This window comes from Squalius cephalus (assembly GCF_949319135.1).
Source record: "Squalius cephalus genome assembly, chromosome: 6".
Classification (NCBI taxonomy): Eukaryota; Metazoa; Chordata; class Actinopteri; order Cypriniformes; family Leuciscidae; genus Squalius; species Squalius cephalus.
In genome coordinates this window covers 3,251,045-3,278,755 of record NC_137127.1, presented here as the reverse complement: position 1 = coordinate 3,278,755, position 27,711 = coordinate 3,251,045, and the positions used below count along the sequence as shown (strand labels likewise).

The 27,711-nt window shown below is 38.8% G+C and overlaps 1 protein-coding gene and 1 long non-coding RNA gene across 3 annotated transcripts in view; one reads left to right on the top strand and one right to left on the bottom strand.

The window, feature by feature from the left end:
• The window catches only part of LOC307160070 (uncharacterized protein), a 719,517-nt gene that overhangs the window by 600,920 nt on the left and 90,886 nt on the right, over positions 1–27,711 (top strand). The gene's annotated exons all lie outside the window — the stretch shown is intronic.
• On the bottom strand, positions 9,219–10,732 carry LOC307160098. 2 transcript variants are annotated; one of them, XR_013821495.1, is made up of 5 exons: positions 10,663–10,732; positions 10,277–10,373; positions 9,877–9,968; positions 9,484–9,768; positions 9,219–9,375 (listed from the first exon to the last, which is right to left on the bottom strand). It is a non-coding gene; the product is annotated as an uncharacterized lncRNA (long non-coding RNA). The 2 variants fall into 2 exon arrangements; XR_013821496.1 differs by lacking the exons at positions 9,219–9,375; positions 9,484–9,768; positions 9,877–9,968 and adding an exon at positions 10,085–10,175.

The window sequence follows — 27,711 nt, the reverse complement described above, 5'->3', positions numbered from 1 at the left end:
AAGGCCAAGGATTTCCGTATACCCACTTAAAAAATCGTGAGGATACGTAACAACTTCGTTTTGTGTCAGAACTTTCACTTTCATTCATAAATTCACCCCGTCAGTGTTTGTGAAGCGACACCGAATCGCGGAATCCAGTCACAAATGGAGCTTGCTAAGCAGACCGTCACGGAATTTTGCTATTTTTGAATAAATAAATCAAAAGTAGGGCTGTATGAATCAAATCTCGATATGGACTAACGTCTGTGAATATTGAAGTTAAAAGAGACTGCAATTGTTCTACACGTCTCTGGGAATGAGCGCTCAATGTGTGCTCCGCTATGCACTCGCACAGTTGCACACACGCACACACACACACACACACACACACACACACACTGAAGCACGCGTGACTCACGCTCGTGGTTTTTTCAGCGTTTCACTGTATTGAGACATGATGTAGGATAGGATACACATGTGCACTTTCATCGCAGAGCTGCTATGAGAGTCACTGCACGAGAATTTCACCATTTCATTTGATAAAACTATCGTCATTCAATCTTATAGTTTCATAAGTTAACCTACACATAGAAACTGTAATGTCTTCACAACAACCTGTCAAAATAAAAGTTCGGTATAACTTGAAGAAATTATAACAGAAATATATTACTATTGCACAGAGTATACTTCAAGTAGGCCTAATAATAATAATAATAATAATAATAGTTTATTAAAACACACAGAAACTCAAATGTCTACAACCCACCAAAATAAAAGTTCGGTCTAACTCAAAGAAATTAGAAAGAATTTGCACAGTAAAATTAATTTTATAATAATAATAATAATAATAATAAAATCTATTAAAACGTTATTTTAAGGGAATATTACACAAGTTTTCATACATGTTTTAATTTTAAACAGTAAACTTGCCAAAACAATAACACCTTTTTTTTTTTTTTTTTTTTTTTAAACACCATTTCTAAAAGTAAATTTGTATTTGTGCCTATAATGTTTCTTTTTCTTTTTCTTTTCTTTTTTTGTGAAAATGGTCAGCCTGTGCTTCAGGGACCATTCATATAACATCTAAGGCTAAATGTAGCTCTTAACTGGCTAAATTAGATGGTGATTAACACTAAACAGTAGAAAATCAGTCCAGTCTCCCCAGCTGTAAATGTCATTGGCTGTTAAAGTCTTGTGTTGCTTATAATAATCTGACATGTTGATTACACCTAATATTTCATAATGCTCTCAATGGATGAATACTGTATGCATTAGTGAGTGTGGTGGTGCTTATGGGGGGGTGACGCTCTGGGATGGGTGAGTATCAGGGGGGGGGGGGGGGGGTTATATTACAGTATACCCACTACAAAAAACTAGACTACACCACTGGTTGCGATGATTTATATAAAAATGTATATCAAGTCATTCTCGAGTCATACAGTTCAAGTCAAGTCAAGTCTCGAGTCATTGGATCTCAAGTCAAAGTCAAGTCGAGTAATTTTCTTTATTTAGTCAAGCAAGTCTCAAGTCCTTAATTTTGCGACTCGAGTCAAGTCATGTGACTCGAGTCCCCCATCTCTGGTTATTAGCGCCATATCATCTAAAGTTCAAACTGATGAAACAATTCATCAGCAAATGTTCAAGACAGACCTAAATAAAACACATGAGAAACTAAATAAATTAAAAATAAAGGGTATAATTTATGAATGTTTAAATAAACATTCAACTGACACATTTTCCGGCTTATTTGATATTTGAAAATTTCGTAGATTAAAAAAAGGGCTGTTTTTAAATAAGTCACTCCACTGTAATGACTGTTTATAAAAAAACTTGCGAATGTATTGACTAGAGCTAAACTACAATCTGAACAAATGATTGAATGCAAAATAATTTAATAACATCAAATAAATAAAATAAAGCACTACTGACAAATAATCAGCATGTAAAATATGCTTTTATTCTGGAATTAGGTAATGCTGGGTTATAAAATGGTATCCAGCAATGTTTGTCAGTTGTCATCATGGACTATCGAACGAAGATTGCCATTATCACCCTACTTTACATGCGAAGGAGACGGCGCCATAGGTTCTGGGTAGCCTACACCCTATACGCCAGTACCGCAGATCACACAGCGAGTACTACCGTTTGGTACAGGAGCTTCGTTTTGACGATGTCTTGTTTCAGCGTTATTTCAGACTGAACAAGACAGAGTTTGATAAGCTGCTGACCATACTGGCACCTAGGATAACGATGCAGAACACATCGTTTCGTCTGGCAATTCCCCCAGCCGAGCGCCTTGCCATTTGCCTACGGTGATTATAGGATTTTTAATGTAGCCTAATTTTTGCATTATTGGCCTTTTACTTGTTTATTGAAAAACATAGTTCTCACGTTTAACTTGGGAGAGTAATTAAATCATTATTTATAAATAATAATAATAATAATAATAATAATAATAATAATAAGAAGAAGAAGAAGAAGAAGAAGAAGAAGAAGAAGAAGAAGAAGAATATAGTTAATTTTATATTTTCTTGCAAGATGAGAAAATGGAGATTTTTTTATGTTGTATTATGTTGGTATTTAAAAGTTTTCTCTGTTACCTTAAATTACGTTAATCTCTGTAAAGCTGTTTTGAAACAATCTACATTGTTAAAAGCGCTATATAAGTGAAGATGACTTGACTTGACTTGACTTGTTAGGTTAGTGAGGTGGGAATCTTGTGATGGGTCTGTTTTGAAAACCAATTTCATAAAAAAAAAAAAAAACTTATTTTTTGTTATTGTTTTTTTTTGTTATTTTCGATCAATAATCGAATGCAAAACAAAAATGAAAAATATACTAGCCAATAAAATAAACAAATCAAAACAAATTGATTTGTTTAACATTCATTTTCTTATAAATACCACACAGCTTTTTTTTACAGTCTACCTTTGTTGTTGCAGCTACCTTGCCACTGGTGACTCATTCACAACAATAAGTTACAGCTACCGTGTGGGTGTCTGCACAGTGGCAAGCATTGTTGGGGCAGTGTCCCAGGCTATATGGGAGTGCCTGTTGGATGACTATATGCCTGTGCCATCAAAGCAGGACTGGAGCAACATTGCTGCAGGTTTTCTAGAGCAATGGAACTTCCCAAACTGCTTGGGTTCCATCGATGGCAAACATGTTGTCATCCAGGCCCCTCCAAACTCAGGGTCTCTGTTTCATAACTACAAGGGGACCTTCTCTCTTGTGCTTCTGGCAGTTGTGGATGCCAAATATCTGTTCCGTATAATAGATGTTGGTGGATATGGACGTAACAGTGATGGCGGGACCCTGGCCAACTCTGCCTTTGGTGAAGCCCTGAGGAATGGCAACCTTGATCTCCCAGATGACAGTGTATTGCCAGGATCACAGCACTGTACTCCACTGCCACATGTGTTTGTGGGGGATGAAGCCTTTCCCCTTCAAAGAAACCTCCTGCGTCCCTTTCCTGGGTGCAATCTCTCCAGGGAAAAACGTATTTACAACTATCGTCTCAGTCGTGCCAGGTTGACTGTGGAGTGTGCATTTGGCATACTAACAAGCCAATGGCGTATGTACCGTCAACTGCTCACTGTCAACCCAGCAAAGGCAGAGGTGTGTGTGAAGGCCACCTGCATCCTCCACAACTTTCTTAGGATGTCCAGAAGAGGGACCAGAAACCACCTATGTGTCTCTTCTTGGCAGAGAGAGGGGCCAGCGGCACTCCAGGAGGCTCCCAGACTGGGAAGCAACAATGCTGCACGCGTTGCCATTCGCATCAGGGATGCGTTCTCTGCTTATTTCTGTACAGAGGGTGCTGTGCCCTGGCAACATCTTGTGCTGTAGCTTAAACCCCAATTCCAGAAAAGTTGGGACTTTTTGACAAAACACAATAAAATCAAGATTCTGTGATTTATTTATTATCTTGAACCTTTATTTAACTGACAGAAACACAAGAAAAAATATATATCTTTTCACTGATCAATTTAATTGTATTTTGTATAAAAAAATATTTTGATGGCTGCAACACACTCCAAAAAAAGGTAGAACAGTGGCAAAATAAAAGTGAAAAGATTATCAAAGTTAAAGTGTTTTGAAACAGTCCACAATAAGTAGGTGAACTGGTAATAGGTGAGGCTATTTGTAAGCAAAGATGGGTCATGGCTCACCACTTTGTGCAAAATACAATGAGAGAATCGTCAAACAATTGAAAAATCACAATTAGTATGTCACAAGTTTCTTTCACCATCTACCACACATAATATCGTGAAAAGGTTCAGGGAATCCAGAGAAATATCAGTCTGTGTATGGCAAGGCAGGAGACCTCTGTTAAATGTGCATGACCTTTGTGCCCTCAGATGGCACTGAATGAAGCAAATATACAGTATATCATTGTATGGAGGTGCATCAGTGCAAACGGCATGTGGGACTTGCATTTGTGTGAAGGTTTCGCTGACATGGAGGCATATATTTGGATTGTACAGAGACATTAACTGCCATCAAAGTGACATCTTTCCTGGGAAGCAAGACAATTCCAGGCCTCATTCTGCACATGCTAAAACTGAGTGGTTTCTAGACACTCTGCACCGTAGAAGAGATGTGCCTGATGCCTGCAGACCAGAGCTGTATCTTACTGAAAATGTATGACCCATCATGAAAAGGAGAATTGGACTGTTGAGCATATGTATTATATCAGAAGAGATTGGGCAAAAATTCAACATGCAAACTTCAAGAATTAGTATCCTCAATTCACAAACTAAAAAGTGTAATTAAAAGGAAATGTAATGTGACACAGTTGCAAACATGCCTCTGTCCCAACTTATTTGGAGTGTGTTGCAGCCATCAAATTAAAAATGTGTGTATATGTACAAAATACAATTGATTTGGTCAGTGAAAACATTGAAAATATTTTCTTTGTACTTTTGTCAGTTTAATAAAGGTTAAAGAGAATTAATAAATCATAGATTCTTGATTTTATTGCATTTAACAAAATTTCCCAACTTCTCTGGAAATGGGGTTGTAATTGAAAAGCATACATTATTTTCATGTGTAAAGGAAGTACTTCACAGACATAAATACTTCTATATCTTTACTAATTGCCATGTCATTCCAAACACTTATGTTCTGAAACATTTCTTCTGTTTGACCTCCTTTTTTTGATCATATAATCTTACTACCAAAGTTTCACTTTTATATTATGTTTTTTCAAACCGTTATATTCAACAATACCAATGTACTCAGTTTTTATGTTATTAACCATTATGGTATGGTTTCTAACCATTGATTGTACTGATTACTCTACTGATTGAAGAAGTTACCATTTTCATAGAGTGTATGTTGGCAGCTTCTTGTTTTTTTGTTCTTGTTGTTGTATTTTAAAGTTTATATATATATTTACACACACACATATCAAAAGACAAAAGCTCTTTAAGATCACAATTCCAATACATTAATTCAGCTGTTTTCAAATGTAATGTACAGCTTTAGTATCAAATTTCCTATTAAGCAGTACTGTTGAGGTAGACATAGACGGAAGCCTATATATGATACAATTCTAAAATTCACTAAATTCATCACCAAAGGATTACTTTCTTTAGTTATTCTGAGTTCTGATATGTAATGTCATGCAGATGAATACTTATAATAGGACACAAATTATTTAAATGGAATGATCACAGTAATTGTATTTATTTATTTTTTTATTGAAATGTCACATTTTTAAACAAAGATCCACAGCTAATAAAAAAAAAAGACAAGCCATGCCTGAATGTGAACATAAACACAAGTAGATCTGATTAAACCAAAATGTATTTACTTTTACTTTTAGGCGCCACTCAAACTGCTTTATTACATTCTACTTCAGCCTCATAAAGAAGACGATGCATATTAAATTTGACCTCTGATCTCTTTTGTATCGGGAGCCTTTTGAGGACCGGGAGAATGCTTTTTAGAAAGAGCTCATCTTCATCATAATGTTGAGGTGAATTTGGAGCAGGGCTAGATGCACTCTCTACTACTGAGAGCATCCGTTTTTCGAAGAATGACATTTTGTCCTTTCGAACTCGCTTCCTTTGAGGCTGTGGTTGGGAAGACAGGCTGGCTAGTGCCCGACTATCAACACATTCCTCTGGTTGGGTGCTTCTGCCAGATCCTGTAGCAGGGGATGCTGGGGGCTGACTGCACTGACTGTGAGAGGGCACAGGTGAAGCTGGCCAGCTAGACACACTGTTAGGGGAGCTGGGACAGTTTTCCATATTAAACTGACTGTCTAGGCGATCTGGATGCATGGCAGGGCATTCTGTTCGGTGTTGGTATTCCTGTGTGCGCTGGCTGTCCTGCAATTCTGGTGTGATCTGACCGGATGGGCTATCTTTGCACTGGATGCCTGGGCACTCTGAACGTGATGTAGGCCTACTGGTTGTAGAGGGTGGAGAGATTCTTGAAAAGTTACTTGAGCTCTCCCTGAACTCCAGGAATGGGGTTAAGAAGCTCATAATAGCAGAATATTTCCAGTGTTTATGAACCCCTAACCCCGTTCCACTCCTGCTAGCCTCCTTCTCTCGGTTCTTGTTCTTTTTGAACGTATCTCTTAATCCCTTCCATTTTTTTTTGCAAATATCAGCTAAATGTGGTGAATATAAAAACATTGTATGAAATGTAATTGTTAAATCACACAAAAATAACTGTCAAATTGTCATGGAACATTTACTACAAAAGATACATTTACTTAAGTTGCAATTTGACATAAGATAGGTCTTGTTTTCAGATCAATTTCTCAAAATTAACAGAGGTTTATTGTTTTAATAAGACCAAATCAATTTTTCTCTTTGAATGAAGTGTATTTTGTCTTACCAGAATGCATCTATTTTTTTTTTGTTTTAGGCATGTTATGACTTTCACAGAAAACAACATTTATTATCCATTGTTATTTTACTTCTCAAATTAATGTACCTTAATTTAAGAATGTTACTTCAAAAGAAGATTGTTATTTACTCAAATTAGTTCTTGATATAGCTTCTTCTTTTTTTTTTTTTTTACTGGCATTGACTATGAATATTGTTGCCTCTATTATATGTTGTTTTGACTAAAAGCATCTTCTAAATGTAAGTTCTATTTAGAACATTTCTGTAGCTCAGCAAACACATCCTATCCAACAGATATGATGCATATCCTTAATATGTCTATAAATATTAAAAACTTAAAAATCAAAAAGTAATCGTTTTATCCTACTTCTTGCATTATTTTAACACATTTTTTAATGTGAACAGCTCAGTTTAGGTAGAGTAAACTAAAAAAGTTAGGGACTGTCTTACACTGTAAAAAATTTGTAACACTCCCAAATCAAAAATTTCAATTGACCGATAACATCTAAATTTTTCAATTGGCCCAAGTGAAAATCTGTACATTTAATTTTAGAATTTACAGAATTTCACTTGGGCCAATTGAAAAATTTAGATGTTATCGGTCAATTGAAATTTTAGATTTGGGACTGTTGGGGAAAGAAAACACAGCGACAATCAACTTCTCCTCCATGTTGCCGCTGACAAAGATATCAGGGGGAACTTCGCGTTGTTTACACATTTATATGCATTAATTAGCTTGATTGTTTGGAAGAAATGGTCAATAAAGTAAACATAAGCCATGATTTCTCAGTGCGGGAAAAAGTTTATTAACATATGTAAACTTAAATACATTTTCATAGCCTACATTTAATACAATGACAGTTTAATACAGTTTTGTTCACCCATTCAACACATAATGAAAGCATGCAAAGTGCATTTGAAGTAGCCTATGACTTTTTAAATATCGCGTGATTTCATCTCAGTAATCCACCTCAGTTTCGCAAACAGTCGGAAACATACGTCAAAATCTTGCCTTGCCTACTTTTCACACCGATTGGTTGTCGCCCTCCGTTTTTCGCTTGATATTTGCATAAAGTCAAAAACTGCCCAACCTTTTTGACGCTCTCGGTCGCTCTCAACGCTTTCACCGGTCCGCTATCAATCCCAAAATGCACTGCGCGAGCGTGAAGCTCAACTTCCATAGGAATGAATTGAAAACGCTCGCTCCGCTCCGCTCGCAACGCGCCAGTGGAAACGCACCGTAAACTAGGCTTAAGCCTGTTTTATACTTCTGCGTCGAACTGCCGCCGTAGCTACGTCGTAGGCTTTGTGTAGCGCGCGTACCCTACGGCGTACCCTGACGTGCACCTCTCCAAAAATGTAACAACGCGTCAATTCTACGCGGACACAAGCGCGGTGATTGGTCTGCCAGAACCCCTCCCTCGGGGTTTCACATGCTCCCTAGGTGCGCGTCAACGCGGACAACGACACAGAAGTATAAATTAAAACCAACACGTTGCCTACGGCGTATAGGCTCCGGCGTAGGTCCGACGCAGAAGTATAATGAAGCCTTTAAGCCTGGTTTATACTCGACGCGTCCGCACGAGCGCGAAGGTGCGCGCGGCAAAAATGACGTCATCGCGGAGTGGGCGGTCGCGCGCGTTGGGTGCGCAAGGGCCCATTTCGCCTGGCGGTGTGCACGGCAGATTTTGTAACAACGCGCGCGGCGCCGCATCCGAAGATGAACGACTTCGAACCGAATCTGGCCGAGCTCGAACTTCTCACCACACTGGCACCCAGTTTGCACGTCTAAATGAGTTGCTTACATTTTAAAAATGAGCATACAATAGCATAAAAAGTATTTTTAAAGAACATAAAGGTCCATGTTTAATAAAAATGTTCACGAAACTTAATGAAATGTTTAGTGAAATTAGAAAATATGTAAGAGATCGTTAATTTAGTTATGTTGTATACACATTCTCATATCCATATATTTTGTTTTATTGTCACTAGCAATAATCTCAGGGTTTACTGGGTTTTACAGGATTCTTTTTGTAGTGTGGTATTGGTGGCCGTGTACTAAAATAAACATTGTTACGTGTGTATAGCTTTCTTCTTCTCATCGCTGATTCCTGATGGTTAGAGGATAATTACTGGAGTCGCCCCCTATCGTTTCAAAGAATAGTACAACGGCGAGCGCGTCGAGTATAAACGCCTCGTCCGTTTGGGGAGGTGCGCGCGCAGTCTGCTGAGACTCGCGCTGCGGAGCCGGGCGAAAGTATAAACGAGGCTTAACCCCGCGTTAGGTTGTGCCCCGCGCTCCCCTACATTACATTTACACATTTGGCAGACGCTTCTATCCAAAGTGACTTACATTGCATTTCAAGGTGCACATTTTACATTCTTATCAGTTCTCAGTTCTTGCTTTCCCTGGGAAATTACCTTTTTCTTTAGTTTTTGCCATGTGAATGACAGTCGCTGGAGGATAGTCAGTCAGTCTTCTCACTGATATAGATCCAAAAATGCGCAGGACACGTTTGTCTATTACGAACTGTGAAGAAAAAAAACAAAATACACGCAAAAAAAAAATAATGATACATTTTCCACTGACAAAAATTTAATTTACTCACAGCATAATAAATAGGTCAGCTTGTAGTACCTTTTTCTTTAATTTTTGCCGCGTGAATGACAGTCGATGTGGAGGATAGTCAGTCAGTCTCCTCACTAATATAGACCCTAAATTGCACGGGACACGTTTGTCTATGCAAATACGTGAGAAAACACAAAAATATTAATTACTCTTACACTGACAAAACTGTAGTTTACTCATCATTATAAATGAGGAAATATGTCAGCTTGTATTACCTTTTATTTTTTATGAATGACGGTCGGTGGTTGATAGTCTCCTCACCGATATCCAAAATTGCCCAAGGGACACGTTTGTCTATGCCAAAATGTGAGAAAACACACAAAATATTAATTAGTTTTCCACTGTCAAAAAAATGGTTTACTCACAGCATAATAAATAAAGGAATAAGTCAGCTTATATTACCTATTTCTGCAGTTGTTGCCATGTGAATGACGGTCGTTGGATGGTAGTCTCAATCACTGATAATGATCCAAAATGGCTCGGGACACTTTTGTCTAAGCAAAAATGTGAGAAAACACACAGAAATTAATTTATCTTCCACTGAAAAAACTTAAGTTTACTCACAGCATTATAAATGAAGAAATAGGTCAGCTTGTATTACCTTTTTTTTATTTAGTTTTTGCCGGGTGAATGTCGGTCGGTGGATGATAACGTTAGTCTCCTCACGATATCCAAAATTGCGCGGGACACGTTTGTTTACGCTAAAATGAGAAAACTAAAATTTTCCACTTACAAATCTGTGGTTTACTCACAACATAATAAATAAAAGAGTATGTCAGCTTGTATTAACGTTAACTGTTACCTATTTCTTTAGTTTTTGACGTGTGAATGACGGTTAGTGGAGTCAGTCAGTCTTGTCCTCACTGATAAATATCCAAAATTGCGCGGGACACGCTTGTCTGTAAAAATGTGACAAAACGCACACACATATAAATTACTGTTCCACTGACAAAACTGTCGTGTACTCACAGTACAACTAACGTTACTGCCGCTGATTAAAAAAAATCTCTGAGTAAATGCAATGTGGCGTTGGCTTGTCGTTTCTATGACGTGACACAAATGGCATAACTTACTACAGTAAGTACGTTACTTTAGCTAGTCGGCCTTCTTAAGATGAAGAGTCACGACAATACAACGTTAAACGTATAAAAGTGCTCTAAAGAGGACGAAGCAGTTTGCCGTGCTTACCTGTTAAATATCTTCATGGCCGCCATCCTGTTCCGAGTTACTCCGTGTGTGAGCTGTGGGGGATGGGCAGATTGAAATACGCGGGGTTTTCCGGTGCGTGAGGGAGAACGCAATGAAGAGACCTAAATGTAGGCTTCGAATGAAGCCGTAAACTTTAAATGTATTTATTTAAGTGTTTATTTCATTTCCTTATACAAATAAAATGTAAAAGCTAAAATAACAAATAGTTTATTCATAACTTATTCGGTTTAAGTTCTGCTTAATACATTGCAGATTTTGAGTTAATATCACATATTAAGTTAAACTAACTTTAAAAAAAAAAATAAGTTAAATGTACTCATTTAGTTTAGTAACTTTCAGTGGTTTTACAGTGTTCCTGTTGTCTCTCGACAACGCTCTCTCATCACGCACAGAAAGCAGCGCAATATACTGCTAATCTGCGTCCCATTCTCTCATCCTCACACACACCTCTCTCTTTCTGTAGGTCTATGGGATTGTCAGTCAGCAGTCAGTAAAGCTGACTTTATTCCAGCCTTTGCATCTCAATCTACTCTTAATATCTTGGGCTTGACTGAGACCTGGATTCGTCCAGAAGACTCAGCAAAAATTCCTTTTCCTTTAATCCCCCACCAATCACTTTCAGGCGAAACCTGCGCTCACTTTCTCCCTCCCATCTTTCCTCTGCCGTGTCATCTTCTCTTCAGTCACCCTCACAATTCTCATCTCTGGATGTGAACACAGCAACGGACACCTTATGCTCCACTCTAACCTCTTCTCTAGACATTATCTGCCCTCTGTCCTCCAGGCCAGCACGTGCTACTCCCCCTAACCCCTGGTTATCTGAGGTTCTTCGGGAACACCGGACTGAACTTAGGGCAGCGGAGAGGAAATGGCACAAATCAAAAGACGCATCTGACCTGAGTATGTATCAATCTCTCCTCTCTTCCTTTTCTGTGGATGTTCATGCTGCAAAATCTTCATACTTCCACAACAAGATCAACAGCTCCTCCAACACACGTTCACTCTTCAAGACATTCAACTCTCCTCTGCCCACCTCCACCACCACCCTCCTCCTCCTTAACTGCTGACGATTTTGCGAACTTCTTCACCAACAAAACAACATCTATCAGCAGTCAGTTTTCAGCTCCACACACACAGGAACCCAGACTGACCGCTTCCACAGCCAATATCCCACTGTTCTCCTTCTCCTCGCTAACCGAGGAAGAAGTATCTACACTTCTCCTCTCCAGTCATCCTACCACCTGCCCTCTAGACCCCATCCCCTCACACCTTCTACAAGCCATCTCTCCGACACTTCTACCATCACTCACACACATAATCAACTCATCCCTCCATACTGGCACCTTCCCTACAGCATTCAAGCAGGCTCGGGTCACTCCACTGCTTAAAAAACCAACACTAAACACATCATCTGTAGAGAATTACAGACCTATCTCTCTCCTACCATTCATTGCGAAGACACTTGAAAGAGCTGTTTTCAACCAAATAACATCCTTTTTGTCTCTAAACAACCAGCTGGATGTCAACCAATCTGGCTTCAAGAAAGGGCATTCAACAGAAACTGCATTACTGTCAGTCACAGAAGCCCTACGGATCGCTAAAGCTGCTTCCAAGTCCTCAGTCCTCATTCTCCTGGATCTGTCTGCTGCCTTCGACACTGTGAATCATCAGATCCTTATGTCCAGCCTCTCATCACTGGGCATCACAGGAACTTCACTCCACTGGTTTGAGTCCTATCTCACAGGTAGGTCCTTCAAGGTCGCATGGAGAGGTGAGGTATCCAGAGCACATCAACTGACCACAGGGGTTCCCCAGGGTTCAGTTCTTGGTCCCCTCCTCTTCTCCATCTACACTACATCACTGGGACACATCATACAGGCACACGGCTTCTCCTACCACTGCTATGCTGATGACACACAGCTCTTCCTCTCGTTTCAACCAGATGATCCCACAGTAGCTGCACGGGTCTCAAGCTGTCTGGCGGACATCTCCACATGGATGAAGGAACATCACCTGCAGCTCAACCTGGCAAAGACTGAGCTTCTCGCCCTCCCTGCCAATCCGTCTATACAACACGACTTCACCATCCAGCTAGAGTCATCATCAATCACCCCATCAAGGTCGGTCAGAAATCTCGGAGTAACGCTTGATGACCAGCTGTCCTTCACAGATCACATTTCAAAGACAGCTCGATCATGCAGGTTTGCACTGCACAACATCAGGAAGATCAGGCCTTTCCTAACTGAGCATGCAACACAACTTCTCGTCCAGGCCCTGGTCATCTCTAGGCTTGACTACTGTAATGCTCTTTTGGCCGGACTTCCAGCATGTGCAACAAAACCTCTACAGATGATCCAAAATGCTGCAGCTCGTCTTGTCTTCAACGAGCCCAAGAGGGCCCACGTCACTCCTCTGTTCATCTCTCTGCACTGGCTACCTCTCGCTGCTCGCATCAAATTCAAGGCATTGATGCTTGCTTACAGATCTATCACAGGCTCAGCTCCCTACTATTTTCACTCACTCCTACGAGTCTACATCCCTACCAGATGCCTACGATCGATCAACGAGCGACGTCTCGTGGTTCCATCACAGAGAGCCACAAAATCACTTTCCAGAACATTCTCATTCACAGCTCCATGCTGGTGGAACGCTCTCCCCGGCCTCATCCGGAATGCAGAATCACTGGCAACATTCAAAAAACAGCTGAAAACCCATCTCTTCCGTGAGCACTTAACCTCATAAAAAAAAAAAAAAAATGTTCCTTTGAAACATCACTTATCAGACTTATGCTACTCTGAATAATGCCTGAACTTTGTATTCTGAGCACTTCTTGCGTTGTTGTTGTTTTTGCCTCTTCATGATGACTCGCTTTATTTAGTCCTAATTTGTAAGTCGCTTTGGATAAAAGCGTCTGCTAAATGACTAAATGTAAATGTAAATGTAAAATGTAATCCTCCTTGTCTGGTTTATGCTACTCTGAGCAATGCCTGAACTTTGTATTTTGAGCACTTCTTGCGTTGTTTTTTCCTCTTCACGATGACTAGCTTAATTTAGTCCCTTATTTGTAAGTCACTTTGGACAAAGCCGTCTGCAACCAACATATTTCTAGTTTGACCCCTCAGCAACTGTTTTTGAATCAGGTTATTTAATTTAAATATATTTTTAACATTAACCCTTGTGCATCCTTATGGAAATGTTTGTCTTTTTCAGTTTTTTTTTTTTTTTTGTGAAAATTTTGCTAGTGTTAATGGCAATTTCATAAATTTTGGCATGGTGTGTATTTGTATTGGCTTTTTTACTATTTCACCCCTATTTCCTTAAAGCACTAGCTACACAAAATAGTTCCTCTCAGGACCTTTTGGACAAAAATGTCCCAATTGAAACCGCGATTTGATTTTTTTTTTTTTTAATTATCCCAAGGCCATTTAACTATAAAATGATGCAATCTTTGTTAAGAGGCTTTCATTCTGTTGACAAGGCTTCAAAATTAGAATTGTTACTAATTTTAACCAGATGCTGCCAATTTTTCAGGTTTGGCCTATAAATCAAATACTCGCTTTATTGCTGTTTTCTGCTTCTGCATATTATAGAACCAACTGGATAAATTATGCAGCGATAATTGTGTGGGTGTGTTGGTAAGGATGTTAGAGTGTGGTTTGTACGTGTGTAATAAAATACAATTGTGTGTATGCTTCTATTGGAGAGAGAAAACTACTGCAAATCACAAATCCAACCACTGTACACCAGCGGAGCTTCAGTGGATCTAATAGGGAAAATCTCACAGGTTAGATTGTGTTTAGATTTATGGCTTTGATTTTATAGCAGTTTTAGAGTTAAACATGTTTCATAAAATATATATTTTTTATAACATACTGTTCATAAACCTGTATAACTTTTAAAATTTTTATTTTTTTACTTCAACAATAATCTGCCAAGGGTCTTTAAAATGAGACCAAACTTAAGTTTGTGCTCCTAAGCCTCACATTTTTATGACACTTTTTTTTTTTGTCCACTATGGACCTATTGTAACACTATTACGGTGTAATTTTCATCCCGGCCAGTAGAGGTCACGGTGAGAATGTTGGAGAGAAGGTGTTGGGGAAAGTCACAGGTGTTAAGGGGAGATGGTGATTTAACTGTTTTGGGCCTCCATTACTGACCTGTATGCAATGTTAAGTGAATTTATTTTATGATTGACTTGTGATGTTTTGACATATTGCTAAACTTTGAGTATTAATATGCTCTTTGTAAGAGAGAATGTAGAAAACGCCTGCAGGAATGAGTAAGGTGGATACATGAAAAAATGACTGGGTGAAAGTGGATACTGATTTTTTTTCCCCATGGATCATTGTGGATTGATGCTGTTGCTTGGACTCAAGACTTCTCTCACGATTTCCCTCAGAGATTTGGCCCATGTCTTTCATGCACCTTTGGACCCTAACAGGTAAGCTATGCTTTAATGTGATTGTCTAAGTGATGTTATCCATGGAATTAAGTGGTATTTAAACGAATGGGTAATATTTGAATACTGCTATTGTGTCCATCTGAGATTGAAACAAGCTGCTTATGATTGTCAAAGTATAGTTTATTTTATTTCCTTTTTGGGTTTTGTTCATTCGTATGGCTATTTTTGATGGGGGTTTTAATTTTCACTGTGCAATTAAGCAATATAAAATAAGTCAGATGGTTCCCTCATACTGAAGAATCTGGTGTGATTTGTAACAAACAATTTTCTTTTGTGTAGCCCTTTACCCTGGTATAGAGTGGAGGTGGTTACACCATGTGTAACTTTTTTTTTTAATTGATGCACAAGGGTTAAAATAATCTAACCAAAAAAAAATGCTATTATTGCACATGCGACTAATTGTTATTGATCGCAGAAATGTTTATTGATAAAAAACAAGGACACACACACGGACAGGATACTGAACAACTATTTCTTTATTTCTCTTGATTAAAAAACCTTAGTTTGCCCCCGTCTGAAGCCCTCTACGAGCACACCATGAACAACTGCTTCAATTCAGAAAAACAGAAACAAAATCATAAACTTGCCAATCAAATTCCTCCAGAGGACTGACCACAGTAATCACATCAAGCTTCTGCACGGCTGTCCAGTTTAAACACTCGACTTCATGGCGATATCAGGCCTGAGGATTCGTTTCACATCTCAGCACCAATATCTGTGGTTCGCTCAGAGGTATCCCATCATGCCCTGGTCTGAGCGATGGCCGATGGGTCAGACTGCGTATCTCTAGCTGCCTGCGGGACATCTCTGCAGTTCGTAGTGCTTTTTAAAGGGAGCGGTTTATAGCTAACACAAGTAGAGACGGCAAACTCTGGGGACAGACATGAGAAAAATAATGCAGAACCAGCTGAGAGAGAGCACTTCTCCTCCAAATGTTATCCGTAATTCGGTCTTTGGATCTCTGAAACACAAATTAAAAATATGAAGCACACCAAAAACAACAATGACCTCCCATCTAACAGTGCAGGAACTAGTGCTTCAGTGACATTCAGAGGAGATCGCCGGGTAAACAAACTTCACTCCATTAACAGAGCAATAAACAGCTGGTACCTGAAATAACACATTAACATACACGTGTATCAAACAGGAAACAGAACTATTCACAATAGAGGGGGTTTATGGGCTTATTATGGACACTTATTTCAGGTGAAACTCGCCGCCTGTTCAGACTGACCATGGAAACATGTCGTAAAGGTTTTTACACGATGCGTTTTATCCTGTTTATAAGTTGCTGGAATACTGCAAAATGGGAACGTCCCTGATTTTAAACTAAACTAAAATAATCCCTCCACAATTCATCCAAACGATCACGTTTACGTTCCGAGACGAGATTCATCTGGTATAAGAGCATTATGAAATGACATCGAATTTAGCCTTCGCATCATGTGTGCCGTGTGAAACTCTCTGGCGGCGTCGTCTTTAAAGAGCACATGAACGCAATTTCAAAACATCCAATCGGATTCTTAAAGGGTTACAGGATCTTTCCAGAAGATCTCGGCATTAAACGGTGATGGGGCTCGTCGTTAAAGAGGTTCGAGTTGAGTTTATATCAAAAAGCCCTCTTGGAAATGTACATAATTGACATCAAAAGGCAAGAATAACTGGCACTCAAATATTAAAAATACATTTTGAAGACAGGAACAGCAGTCTGATCCAGCAGGGAGAACGCGACCGCCTGCATAGAGAGGACTTCAGGACAAAAGCGTCTAAAAGAAAGAGTTGAATTCATCGATACATTCAATCATAAACCAGTTTTTGTGAGTTGACCTACAGCTAGACAATGGTGTCTGACGTTAACGGTAGAATGCACCAAAGAAACAAACGGCTTGACCAGATTATCCAGCTGCGATAAACTAGTGAACTAAAAAAGTGATTACAAAACCTAGTACTACAAACCTTGTCAATCTATGAACTGAAGCAAAGCACCTGCGTTTAACAGACGGATGAGCGAGTCGAACTGAAAGTGTGTTTTGTTTAGGTGGCGGAGCTCGGACACGACCTCCACAGTCTCGACACTGGGTGTCAGTGCTTCGAGAGACAGAGAACAGATCCAAAAAATAAAAATAATAAGGAAATCATAACATAATAAAGCTATTTGACTGAGGAGCGCTCACAGTATCAGCGGGGTTCTGTACACCTAACAGAATAATATCAAATACCATCCTCTGTTTATTACCAAAGGAACTAAAGGTTGATGCAAAAATACCAGATAATAATAATCATCATCGTCATTCAATGGAAGTTACGGCATTTTGTACACAAACTCTCCCCTCCGAACATATGGAACGCAGATCAGAAGATCATCAAATGTTTTCTTTTTCTTTTTCTAAAAAAGGAAGAAAGGAGAAACTGAAAGCTGCGTGTCCAGCTGAAGGCAGGCGTCCCTGCGCTGGTGTTAGACAGAGGCGTTCCCGTTAGTCAGGAGTCAAAGCGGTAATCTAGACGTGATGATCGGAGATTCTTGGCTGTTCGGATGATCTGGTCGTCATGTTGGACTACGCCGACACTTTGTTCTCCTTCTGAAACAAACGTGAAAAAAAAACAGAACAAAGACAAACATTAGAAAATCACTTTATTTTACAGTCCTTAAAGTCTACTTATCATAGCAATAACAATAACTGAGTTATTCTAAACCTGACCGTAACCTGTGACTTGTATTACCAGTACTTTCACTATATATAGATTGGGGCCCTTTGAAATTAGTTTTACTTTTCCCCAAATTCAGTCTTGTTTATATTGTGTGATATTATACAGTAAATTCCATTTTTCCGACTGGATTCCAGGATTCTGTCAATGAAATCTGTAAGGCCATAATAGATGAACTAGTATTAGTAATATTTATGAGACATATTCAATCAATTTGCTCTTATTTCATTGGTGTAGAAAAAGAGCAAACTATTTAATTTTGTGGGAAAATCTCAATAGTCCAATATTAGACAAATGAGACAAAATGGCAAACTCTAAATGGCTGATACTAGAGATCGACTGATGATCAGTTTTACCGATATTTAAGATTTTTTTCATAATCGGATATTGGTTTTGTAATATCTGATTCAATAAAATAACTTGCCTTCCTAATTAATAAAGTATTAGTGCACAGCCATTAATGCACAAATTAGATGTTACATAAAAGACACTTTAGTGACATTTGGGCTCTTTCAAATGATGCATCTCTACATCAAAAACAAATATTTAAATTTATAGTTATTAAATAGTCTGAAAGAGTACAACTGTCACCGTTTTGTTTTGTATGCAAGGAAAGAGTGATATTACAGAAATTACAGTATTGACAAAAGTGTTAAATAAACCATCGTTCTGTTCCGTTGTTATTATAGTGTCAAAAAAAGAAATAATACAATAAATAAATATTGGTTCTGCAATAATCACAACAATTTAGTATTATTTATATGCCATTACAATATTTATTGATACTTTAAATTAGCTTTCATTTTTATAATATTAGTTTTCATTTAATTTTACTTTAAATTTTAGTAAATTTGTTATCTGCTTTGGTAAATTATTGTTAAAAAAAATTCTATATTGCTTCAATTCATTTGATCATTTTAGTTTTAGTAAATAAACTTATTTCAGTTAGTTGCCAAGGTAAATTTTTTTCATCTAATATTTAAATTTAATTTTAGCTATATTTCAATTGCCAACAGTGTTTTTTAGTTAAAAATAACACTGTGCAACACATCGTGCATCTCTAATATTTATGTTTGGTCCATTACTGGGATAAAAGAGGAAGTACTAACCCTGTACTCAAAGTCTGTGAACTCCCGTCCTCCTCTGCCGCCTCTGAAGCCGCCTCTGAAGCCGCCCCTGAACCCGCCTCCGCCCCCGCGGGAGGGCATGAACGAGCCCCTGCTAGCCGCGCGCCCGCGCCCCCCGCGGAAGCCCATGCCGCCGCCTCTGCCACGGAAACCCCCGCGCCCGCGGTTGTGACGCAGTGGAATACCGAACGTCTCCGCGTTCATCCTCCTCTCCTCCGCCCAGGTCTGCCTCCGTTCCCTGAAGAGAAGGAATGAAAAACACATCAGAATGCAATTCAACACAGTGGGCCCTACCATACACCCGGTGCAAAGCAGTGCCAGGCGCGACACAAGTGTTTTTTGCTAGTTTCAGCCCGACGCAGTTATCATTTTCATGTCCTGCACCACATTGTTTAAATAGCAAATGCATTTGTGCCCATCTGTGTGCCCATGGGTTCTGGCGCATTTTTGGTGCGTTGCTATTTTGAGGCAACTGAAATAGACTGAGCCATTGACCAACTGAAACCTGGTCTAAAGTCAATGGTGCAGTATTTTTTTTTATTTATTTAAAGAGCGTGTTAGTAATATGTGCCTATAGGCGGGTCCACAACGCGCGTATACGATGTCCCGTAGATGATCTGCTTGCACGCTTTAACCTCACGCACTAGCAGATCCGTTTCCGCGAGCGCATCTGGCTTTTAAAGGGACTGGGAGATGAGACTCTGATTGGTTTTTTGCACGTTGCGCCCAAAACACACCCATTTCTCATTAAGAGAATAGGGACAACCCTTTTAGACCATGCACCGGGAGCGCCGACCATTTGTCCCGTCGTTAAACTAGCAAAAGTGGATTCAGACACACACTAAGTGAACTTGCGGTGTGCGCTTTAGACCATGAGCTTAGATCCTTAAAATAGGGCCCAGTGTGAAAAAAAAATCCACCTTCGGCAGGCGGCCTGTCTAATCTGCAACATGTTTACACGACATTCATCTCAGCGCTGGAATACACTACACAACTTCACATATGGACAGATTCAAAACACAAACCCTCGGCTTCACAAACAAGGCTTAAGATAGTTTCAGCTGTTTTAACTGAAAGCAACTTGCTTCTCAAGATGCACACAAGTAATATTTTTTTCTAAGGCATATTTATAAAAGCTACGTAGATATCCTAATTGAACTAAGGCTTAATCCTGGCTTAATCTAAGCCCTGTCTGTGAAATCAGGCCTAAGCATCATACACTAAACGACTGAGGATTATAAGGGGCTTTCGCACCAGAGGAACATTTTTATAGTGCCTATAACTATAATCATTTTCGCGCCGGAAGATTTGGGAAGGATTTTAGTTATAGAAGCGCCTTTTGGAGGGAGAAAAATCAACTCCTACGTTGATTGGCCGAACGCATGCCATCCAAAACACTGGCAGAAGCCATTTTTAAAAAGTCGTGTAAACACACAGTTTACATATACTTACTCCATTAACATGTAAAACACGGATAAGACATAAACATAAAGCTAATGTTAATGGCATTTACCTGATAAGGCCTTTGTCTGCGGCGTTGTTCTTTTCTCAGCCTCGATGAAATGAAGCACTGCAAGTTGTCATAGATTTCATCTCTTGGTCCTGCTTTTTGCTCTTTCAATCGCATAACTATATGTTTATATTCCATCTCCGTTATTATGACCAAAACACAGCTCCGCTCTCAGTGTCCTCAATCCTCTAGATGTTGAATGCCACGCTTAAATTACATAGTTGTCACTTCAGAGTTCATAATGGCGGTGCAAATGCAACAAGTAAAATGTAATTATGGTAAATTAATGGCTAGTTCATATAACTGAGTTCCTATAACCACCTGATGCAAAAGTCCCTATACACTACCAGACTTTCAACTGGTTCTGAACAAAACAAACTCACACAGAAACACACAAGACATTTCTAGGAGACGCGTGAGAAATGAGACAAACATGGATCTGCAGAACATGACCACCGTAGTTGTTGTATTAACTTATTAAAGTAAAAACGATGTGGTCAGTATAGACTTACAGTACAGACAGTACAGATTACAATTGGAGGTAGAGGTGAGTGGCGCAGTCAGTTGTTTTATCTGTGCTGATGACTCAAATATTGAGGCTAATTTGTTCAGCGTGTTCTGTTCATTTACTTTTCTATTGTTATTGTATTTTATCGCAACACTAAAGGACAGATAAAGATAAAGGAAATAAAGGACAGCTTTGGTTTCAATAGCGACGCGTCATTCACTTTGATAAACAGGTGCTGGTCATATAATTAGAATATCATGAAAAAGTTGATTTATTTCAGTAATTCCATTCAAAAAGTGAAACTTGTATATTATATTCATTCATTACACACAGACAGATATATTTCAAATGTTTATTTCTTTTAATTTTGATGATTATAACTGACAACTCCCAAAAATCCCAAATTCAGTATCTCAGAAAATTAGAATATTACTTAAGACCAATACAAAAAAAGGATTTTTAGAAATGCTGGCCAACTGAAAAGTATGAACATGAAAAGTATGAGCATGTACAGAACTCAATACTTAGTTGGGGCTCCTTTTGCCTAAATTACTGCAGCAATGCGGCGTGGCATGGGGTCGATCAGTCTGTGGCACTGCTCAGGTGTTATGAGAGCCCAGGTTGCTCTGATAGTGGCCTTCAGCTCTTCTGCATTGTTGGCTATGGCGTATCGCATCTTCCTCTTCACAATACCCCATAGATTTCTATAGGGTTAAGGTCAGGTGAGTTTGCTGGCCAATTAAGAACAGGGATACCATGGTCCTTAAACCAGGCACTGGTAGCTTTGGCACTGTGTGCAGGTGCCAAGTCCTGTTGGAAAATGAAATCTGCATCTCCATAAAGCTTGTCTGCTAAAGGAAGCATGAAGTACTCTAAAACTTCCTGGTAGACGGCTGCGTTGACCTTGGACCTCAGAAAACACAGTGGACCAACACCAGCAGATGACATGGCTCCCCAAACCATCACTGACTGTGGAAACTTTACACTGGACTTCAAGCATCTTGGATTGTGTGCCTCTCCATTCTTCCTCCAGACTCTGGGACCTTGGTTTCCAAATGAGATGCAAAATTTGCTCTCATCAGAAAAGAGGACGTTGGTCCACTGTGCTTTATTAAATCCAGAGTCAACGCAGCCGTCTACCAGGACATTTTCAGAGCACTTCATGCTGACTTAATTTTCCAGCAGGATTTGCACCTGACCACACTGCCAAAAGAACCAAAACCTGGTTCAATGACCATGGTATTACTGTGTAATTACTGTGTGATTTCATGTAATATTGTAATTTTCTGGGATTTTGATTTCGTGCGTTTCATAAGCTGTAAGCCATAATCATCAAAATTATAACAAATAAAGGCTTGAAATATCTCACTTTGCATGTAATGAGTGTATATAATACATTAGTTTTACCTGTTAAGTTGAATTCTTGAAATAAATCAACTTTTTGATGATATTCTAATTATATGACCAGCACCTGTATATGACTGACAGCACCAGTGCTACTGCTGCCTTCGTGTTTCATCTGCACGGTGTTTACCACGCTTGTGTCATGTTCATGACAGCACCGGCATCGCCGCTGCAGTGGACATCAGTACTAGGCTTTGGCACGACCTCCGCCATTAACCATAAACACTGAGCAGTGCTCAGCCTCGCGCTATGGATGTCTGATGTCCCTGGATGAACATTGCTAGGCGATAGTGACGTTGCCTATCCATGTGACTGAATGGCGGCTGTTAATGCAGTCTAGAGGCAATCAGGACATGACTGAGTTTATGGCGGAATTTTAGATCCCGATAGCGCCATCTTTGGTGACGCAATGTCGAGAGACCGACTCAAAAGGGAACGTCACCGGTTACCTAACATAACCTTGGTTCCCTGAGAAGAGGGGTTCATTTGGAAACAAAGCTAGTCTATTTCTAAACGTAATGATGCATGTCCACTACAGCCAATAGAATCTGTCTGCAGCCTGCAAGACTTCAAGTTACGCCCCTTCGAGTTACGCCCACTTTGGGCTGATCACATTTTTTTTCGACTTGAGGTGCTCTAAGCGATGTTGACGTCACTTCTTGTTGACGTTCGAAGTATTGTCAAACAAAACGGAAGCTAGCTCGACCCTCCTTCCTCCTCATCCTGCCCCCTCCCCCTCCCTCTCCCTCCCGTGCTTCCTGAAACAGGCTTGTCCAATGTAAATTCGGGACTTCGCACGTTCCTTTTACTTTTCCTCTTCTTTGCCATTTGTTCATCGGGACTTTGGTCGTGTGTCGGCCATATCAAAATTCAAGAGAATATAATTCTAATGTTAGTCGTTGTGGTTGTCTATGACATCTCTCTTCTAGCTAACTTCCTTCTTCATGCTTCTCTCTCCTCCACTCCCCACACCCCCGTTCATGTGCACGCGCACTAACCAATGTTCTGGGACTAATGTTGTCTGTTCTGGGCCACTGCGGCAGCATTACATTCAATAGAAAATCAGATCTCAGAAAGTGCCCCAGCCACATAAAAATAGTAGATTCTAATCCTTGTAGTTTTCCCCTCTGTCCCTATAGAGTGTTTGCACCTACGTCACGGTTTGGTCAGTTACTCGGATGCGCGGCCATATTGGAGATACTCGGATGTAAACGACAGCATGGATTGCACTGTTAATGTACTACTGAACTGAACACTTTGTTACACTAATTTATGATGTCTAAATCACGGAAAAAAATATGTGGAAGCTGCTTAATCATATAGAGAAGGACTTAGTAAGCAGGAAAGAGCGTGACATTTTGACAGATTGTTAGTCCAAATCCGATTTTTGTTCATATCTGATTGAAATCTGATCAGAATTAGCTAACGTGAACAGCAAAAATAATCACATGAAATCCGTTTCAAGCTACATCCATATGTGGTTTGAAATCCTATTCAAATCACATATCAGGAAATCAGTCTGAACGCTCTGATCGGATTTCTCGTGGTTTATGTGACTTTCTAACGCCACGTAAAATGTAAACGTCAGACGTTGTTATAGGAAACATGCTGAAAGTCACTGCCGAAACCAGGCTGTGTTGTTGCAAAGTACCGACGAGCAGAAAATTATTATTTTTGAAACCGGCGGAGACAAGAGTCCGGAAAAAAAGCTGTGCATACCAGCCTCCAACAGTTCTGCAGCTCAAGACACAGTAGTCCAGCGGCTACACATTTGCATGTTGTAAAATTTAAATAAGACAACATCTCTATTGCAAATGCAAACCCCTCCATCAACGCAACGTCATTGCCAAAGAAACCAATGCAGATATTCCGGAAAACGAAAGAGCTGCATGGACACGTGGACATCATTTTATATCAGATTCCAATCGGATACAAAAATAATCGGATTTAGACTGATAATGTGAACGTAGCCATAGTGAACAACTTTACGTCAACATTTTAGCCATAGTCAACGCTTCATTTGCACATGTGGTTGATGAGCTGATGCTGTGTCTCTCTCAACCACAGATGTCTTCTTTCATCAGTTTTTTGCACTCTTCTCTTTAACTTTTGGCAGTCTATAGAACTCCAAATGTTTTTTTCCCGGTGCGACCGATTAGTACAGACCAAAACATGACAATTTTTCAGCAGCATAATCAGCCAAATTTGCGAGTCCGTTCAGTTCAGTGGCATTGTTTATGTTCAGTGCCGCCAATATGGCCGACTTCCGGATTGATGACGTGTTGTGAAAACCCTCTACATGGGGAGGCTGCAGACCTGGAGCCGGATAGATATACGTCCCAGGCAGTTTTATGCCCCTGTTGTTCCTGATGTGTCCAGTAGGGGGATATACTACGAAATAACATCTTTAAATCGACGCTCGAAACTTACACATTAACCATATTTAGCCCATTAGACATACAGTACCCTGTAATCATATGGATCCTTGATGAAATATCTGCTGTATTATTCTCATCATACAGCTAAAACAGTGTCCTACAGAGCATTTTATGAAGACAAACACAATTTATCCCTTTTCTAAAATTCCAAGGGCCATTTAGATGAAAGAGACAATATTGTTGTTCACAAAAAAAAAAATTGTATTAACCCCATTTAGGAATTATGATGACTCCCGTAGATTACTCTCCTATGGCTTTAACCCTCTGGGCTTCTTCGGTATACGAAAACGTATACATTTTGAATTTTTTTACATTTTTGCTTCATCGGAATGGGATGACACTTGGTGACTTTTGTTGTATTAGCTATGTGAACACACACAAAAAATCATGGACATGATTCGGATATGTTAAAGGGTCGTAAAAAAAATAGTCACACTTAGCTTCCTCCCGGTCAAAAATGACCGACATAGGAAATGAATGGGAAATGCGAAAAAATACGAAAACTCAGAGAAACTTTTGGTGGTACAAACTACAAATCAGCCACTGTGCTGAAAAAAAGTGCACAGCGATGAAGGGGTGACACTCTAAAACATCAAGAGTACAAATAAGACAACCCCCCCCCCCCACACACACACACACCCACACACACAAACACACACACACACACACAGAGAAATTAACTGGTAAGACTGAAACAGCAAATTTTGCTCCAAACTATATAAAAATGATATACTCATAATAACTCCAAAACTATAGCAAGGAGAGTCAAAAGGTAGGTATCGTTTGAAAGAACTCTTTTTAAAAAAATTGAAAATATAAATTACATTACATTTGGACATTGTCCTGCAGAGAAACTGCAGATAAAAGACAATATATATATAATTTTTATTATGATTTTGCATATCTTTCTTATTTGTCATGGAATAACTCAGGAAGGAAATAAGGTAGGAGGAAAATTCTTTTTTAGTGAAGTCCCCCTACATGTTAGCTGCATCTGGATAAAAAAAATTAAAAAAATTGGACAAAGGAATCAAAAGTTACAGCATTTGTAAAAGAGATAGCCTTTTTGTACAGTCTTTGACACCCCCTCATGGGCAATTTTTTCTCCATGAAGAATATCTTGTCATAAAAGCAATAGATTATGTTAATTTTGGGCTCATTTTAATTGTAATAATATGCTGTAAAAAATGAAGTGCCATTTTCAATGATCTGTGAATGTTTCATGAGCTGTATGATGTTTTTGACACATTGCAGTACATTATTTTATAGATTATGAAAAAAAAGAAATTCTATTGATCAGCAAATAACTCAGCAATACTTACGAGTTTTTCAAAGTGGATACATTCACTGTAAAGTTCAGACTCTAAGCTTTCAAATGACATCAACTTTGTGTTAATCAAGGCAAGATTTTTGAAAAATATGGTAATGAATATTTTTGCAGCTAGGCGGCGCCTGCTGGCGGTACACTCGGTTTTAGAGGGATATATATATATATATATATATATATATATATATATATATATATATATATATATATTAATTCTAATGGAAAAAATTGCTCATAAAAATTATATAATTAATGCAAAGTATCATAAAAAACTCTAAAAATTCTAAATAATAATCAGAAAATATCATAGAACAAAAATATATTTGATTGGTTATCCTGGGAAAAAAATAAAGTTAAATTTTAAGGCTTTGTCCGTTTTTGACCGGGAGGAAGCTAAGTGTGACCCATTTACAAAGAAGCCCAGAGGGTTAACTGTTTTTCTATCCTCCTGTCAAAGTGCTTCTGCTCACTGATAAAAAAATATATATATAAAAAAAAAAAATATATATATATATATATATAAAAAATTTTTTTAAAGGACATCCATGGTGAATTTGATCTTGTCACTGTGGGTGTGTGTGTGTGTGGGTGTGTGAGCTGCCCATAATTGATGTCAGGTGAGTGTGGATTGCATCAATTTGCTCCTAATCTTCAAAGTACAACGGCACAGGCACTTGTTGGTGGAACACTTTAGAAAAAGTGTCAAGCCACTTTGATTTCTTTTGGCCACTGATGATGGACTATGCAGAGAAAATTGAAAATTACATTAAAACATCTCTAAAAAAGAGATGGGTGTTTATATTTTATACAAGTTTAGAGAGAGAGATTTTCATTTCCTTAAGTAGCTAGCAAACACACACCTTTATGAGATGCAAGTTAAAGAGAACTTGGTAAAGACAGAGTATGATAAAACCCACATTAATTGCACATAGCCTACATTTTAGTCCATCAGTAAGCTATTTTAAGAAAAATGTATGTTAAGATATAAATTAGATAATTAGATCATCTCATTTATAAGAAACAACTCAAACCAGAATCTACATTCAAACCATATGGGAAAAGTTTTTAATGTGTGTTTTATCATGTATGACGTTGGAAATAATCAAAATATTTGAGTGAGTGTGCAGTTTAACTCTTTACTTAGAGAGAGATTTACATACATATATACATATATGCCTATTATAAATGTGTCTTGTGTGTGTTCACACCATAGACTGTAAAAAAACAAGTTCACATATTTCCTATATCTACTGTAATGTTGCCCCACCATGTGGAGTATGTTTTAATGCAAGGAGTAAACAGGGTCTTCCCAGAAGAGGCAAGCTAAAGCCAGGCAACAAAAGAAAAAAGAAATAATAGATTTTATTCATTCATTAATTTATATTAAATCAAATCAATAGCCTATTTGGTGTGATCATCCCTTGCCTTGTTTTCTCCTAATGCAATTACAGTACCGGTAGATTTTGAGACTTGAGGATAAAAAAAAAAAAAAAAAACCAGGTCACGTGACAGGCAGTATGAGGAGCAAATGCGCACTGAGCTT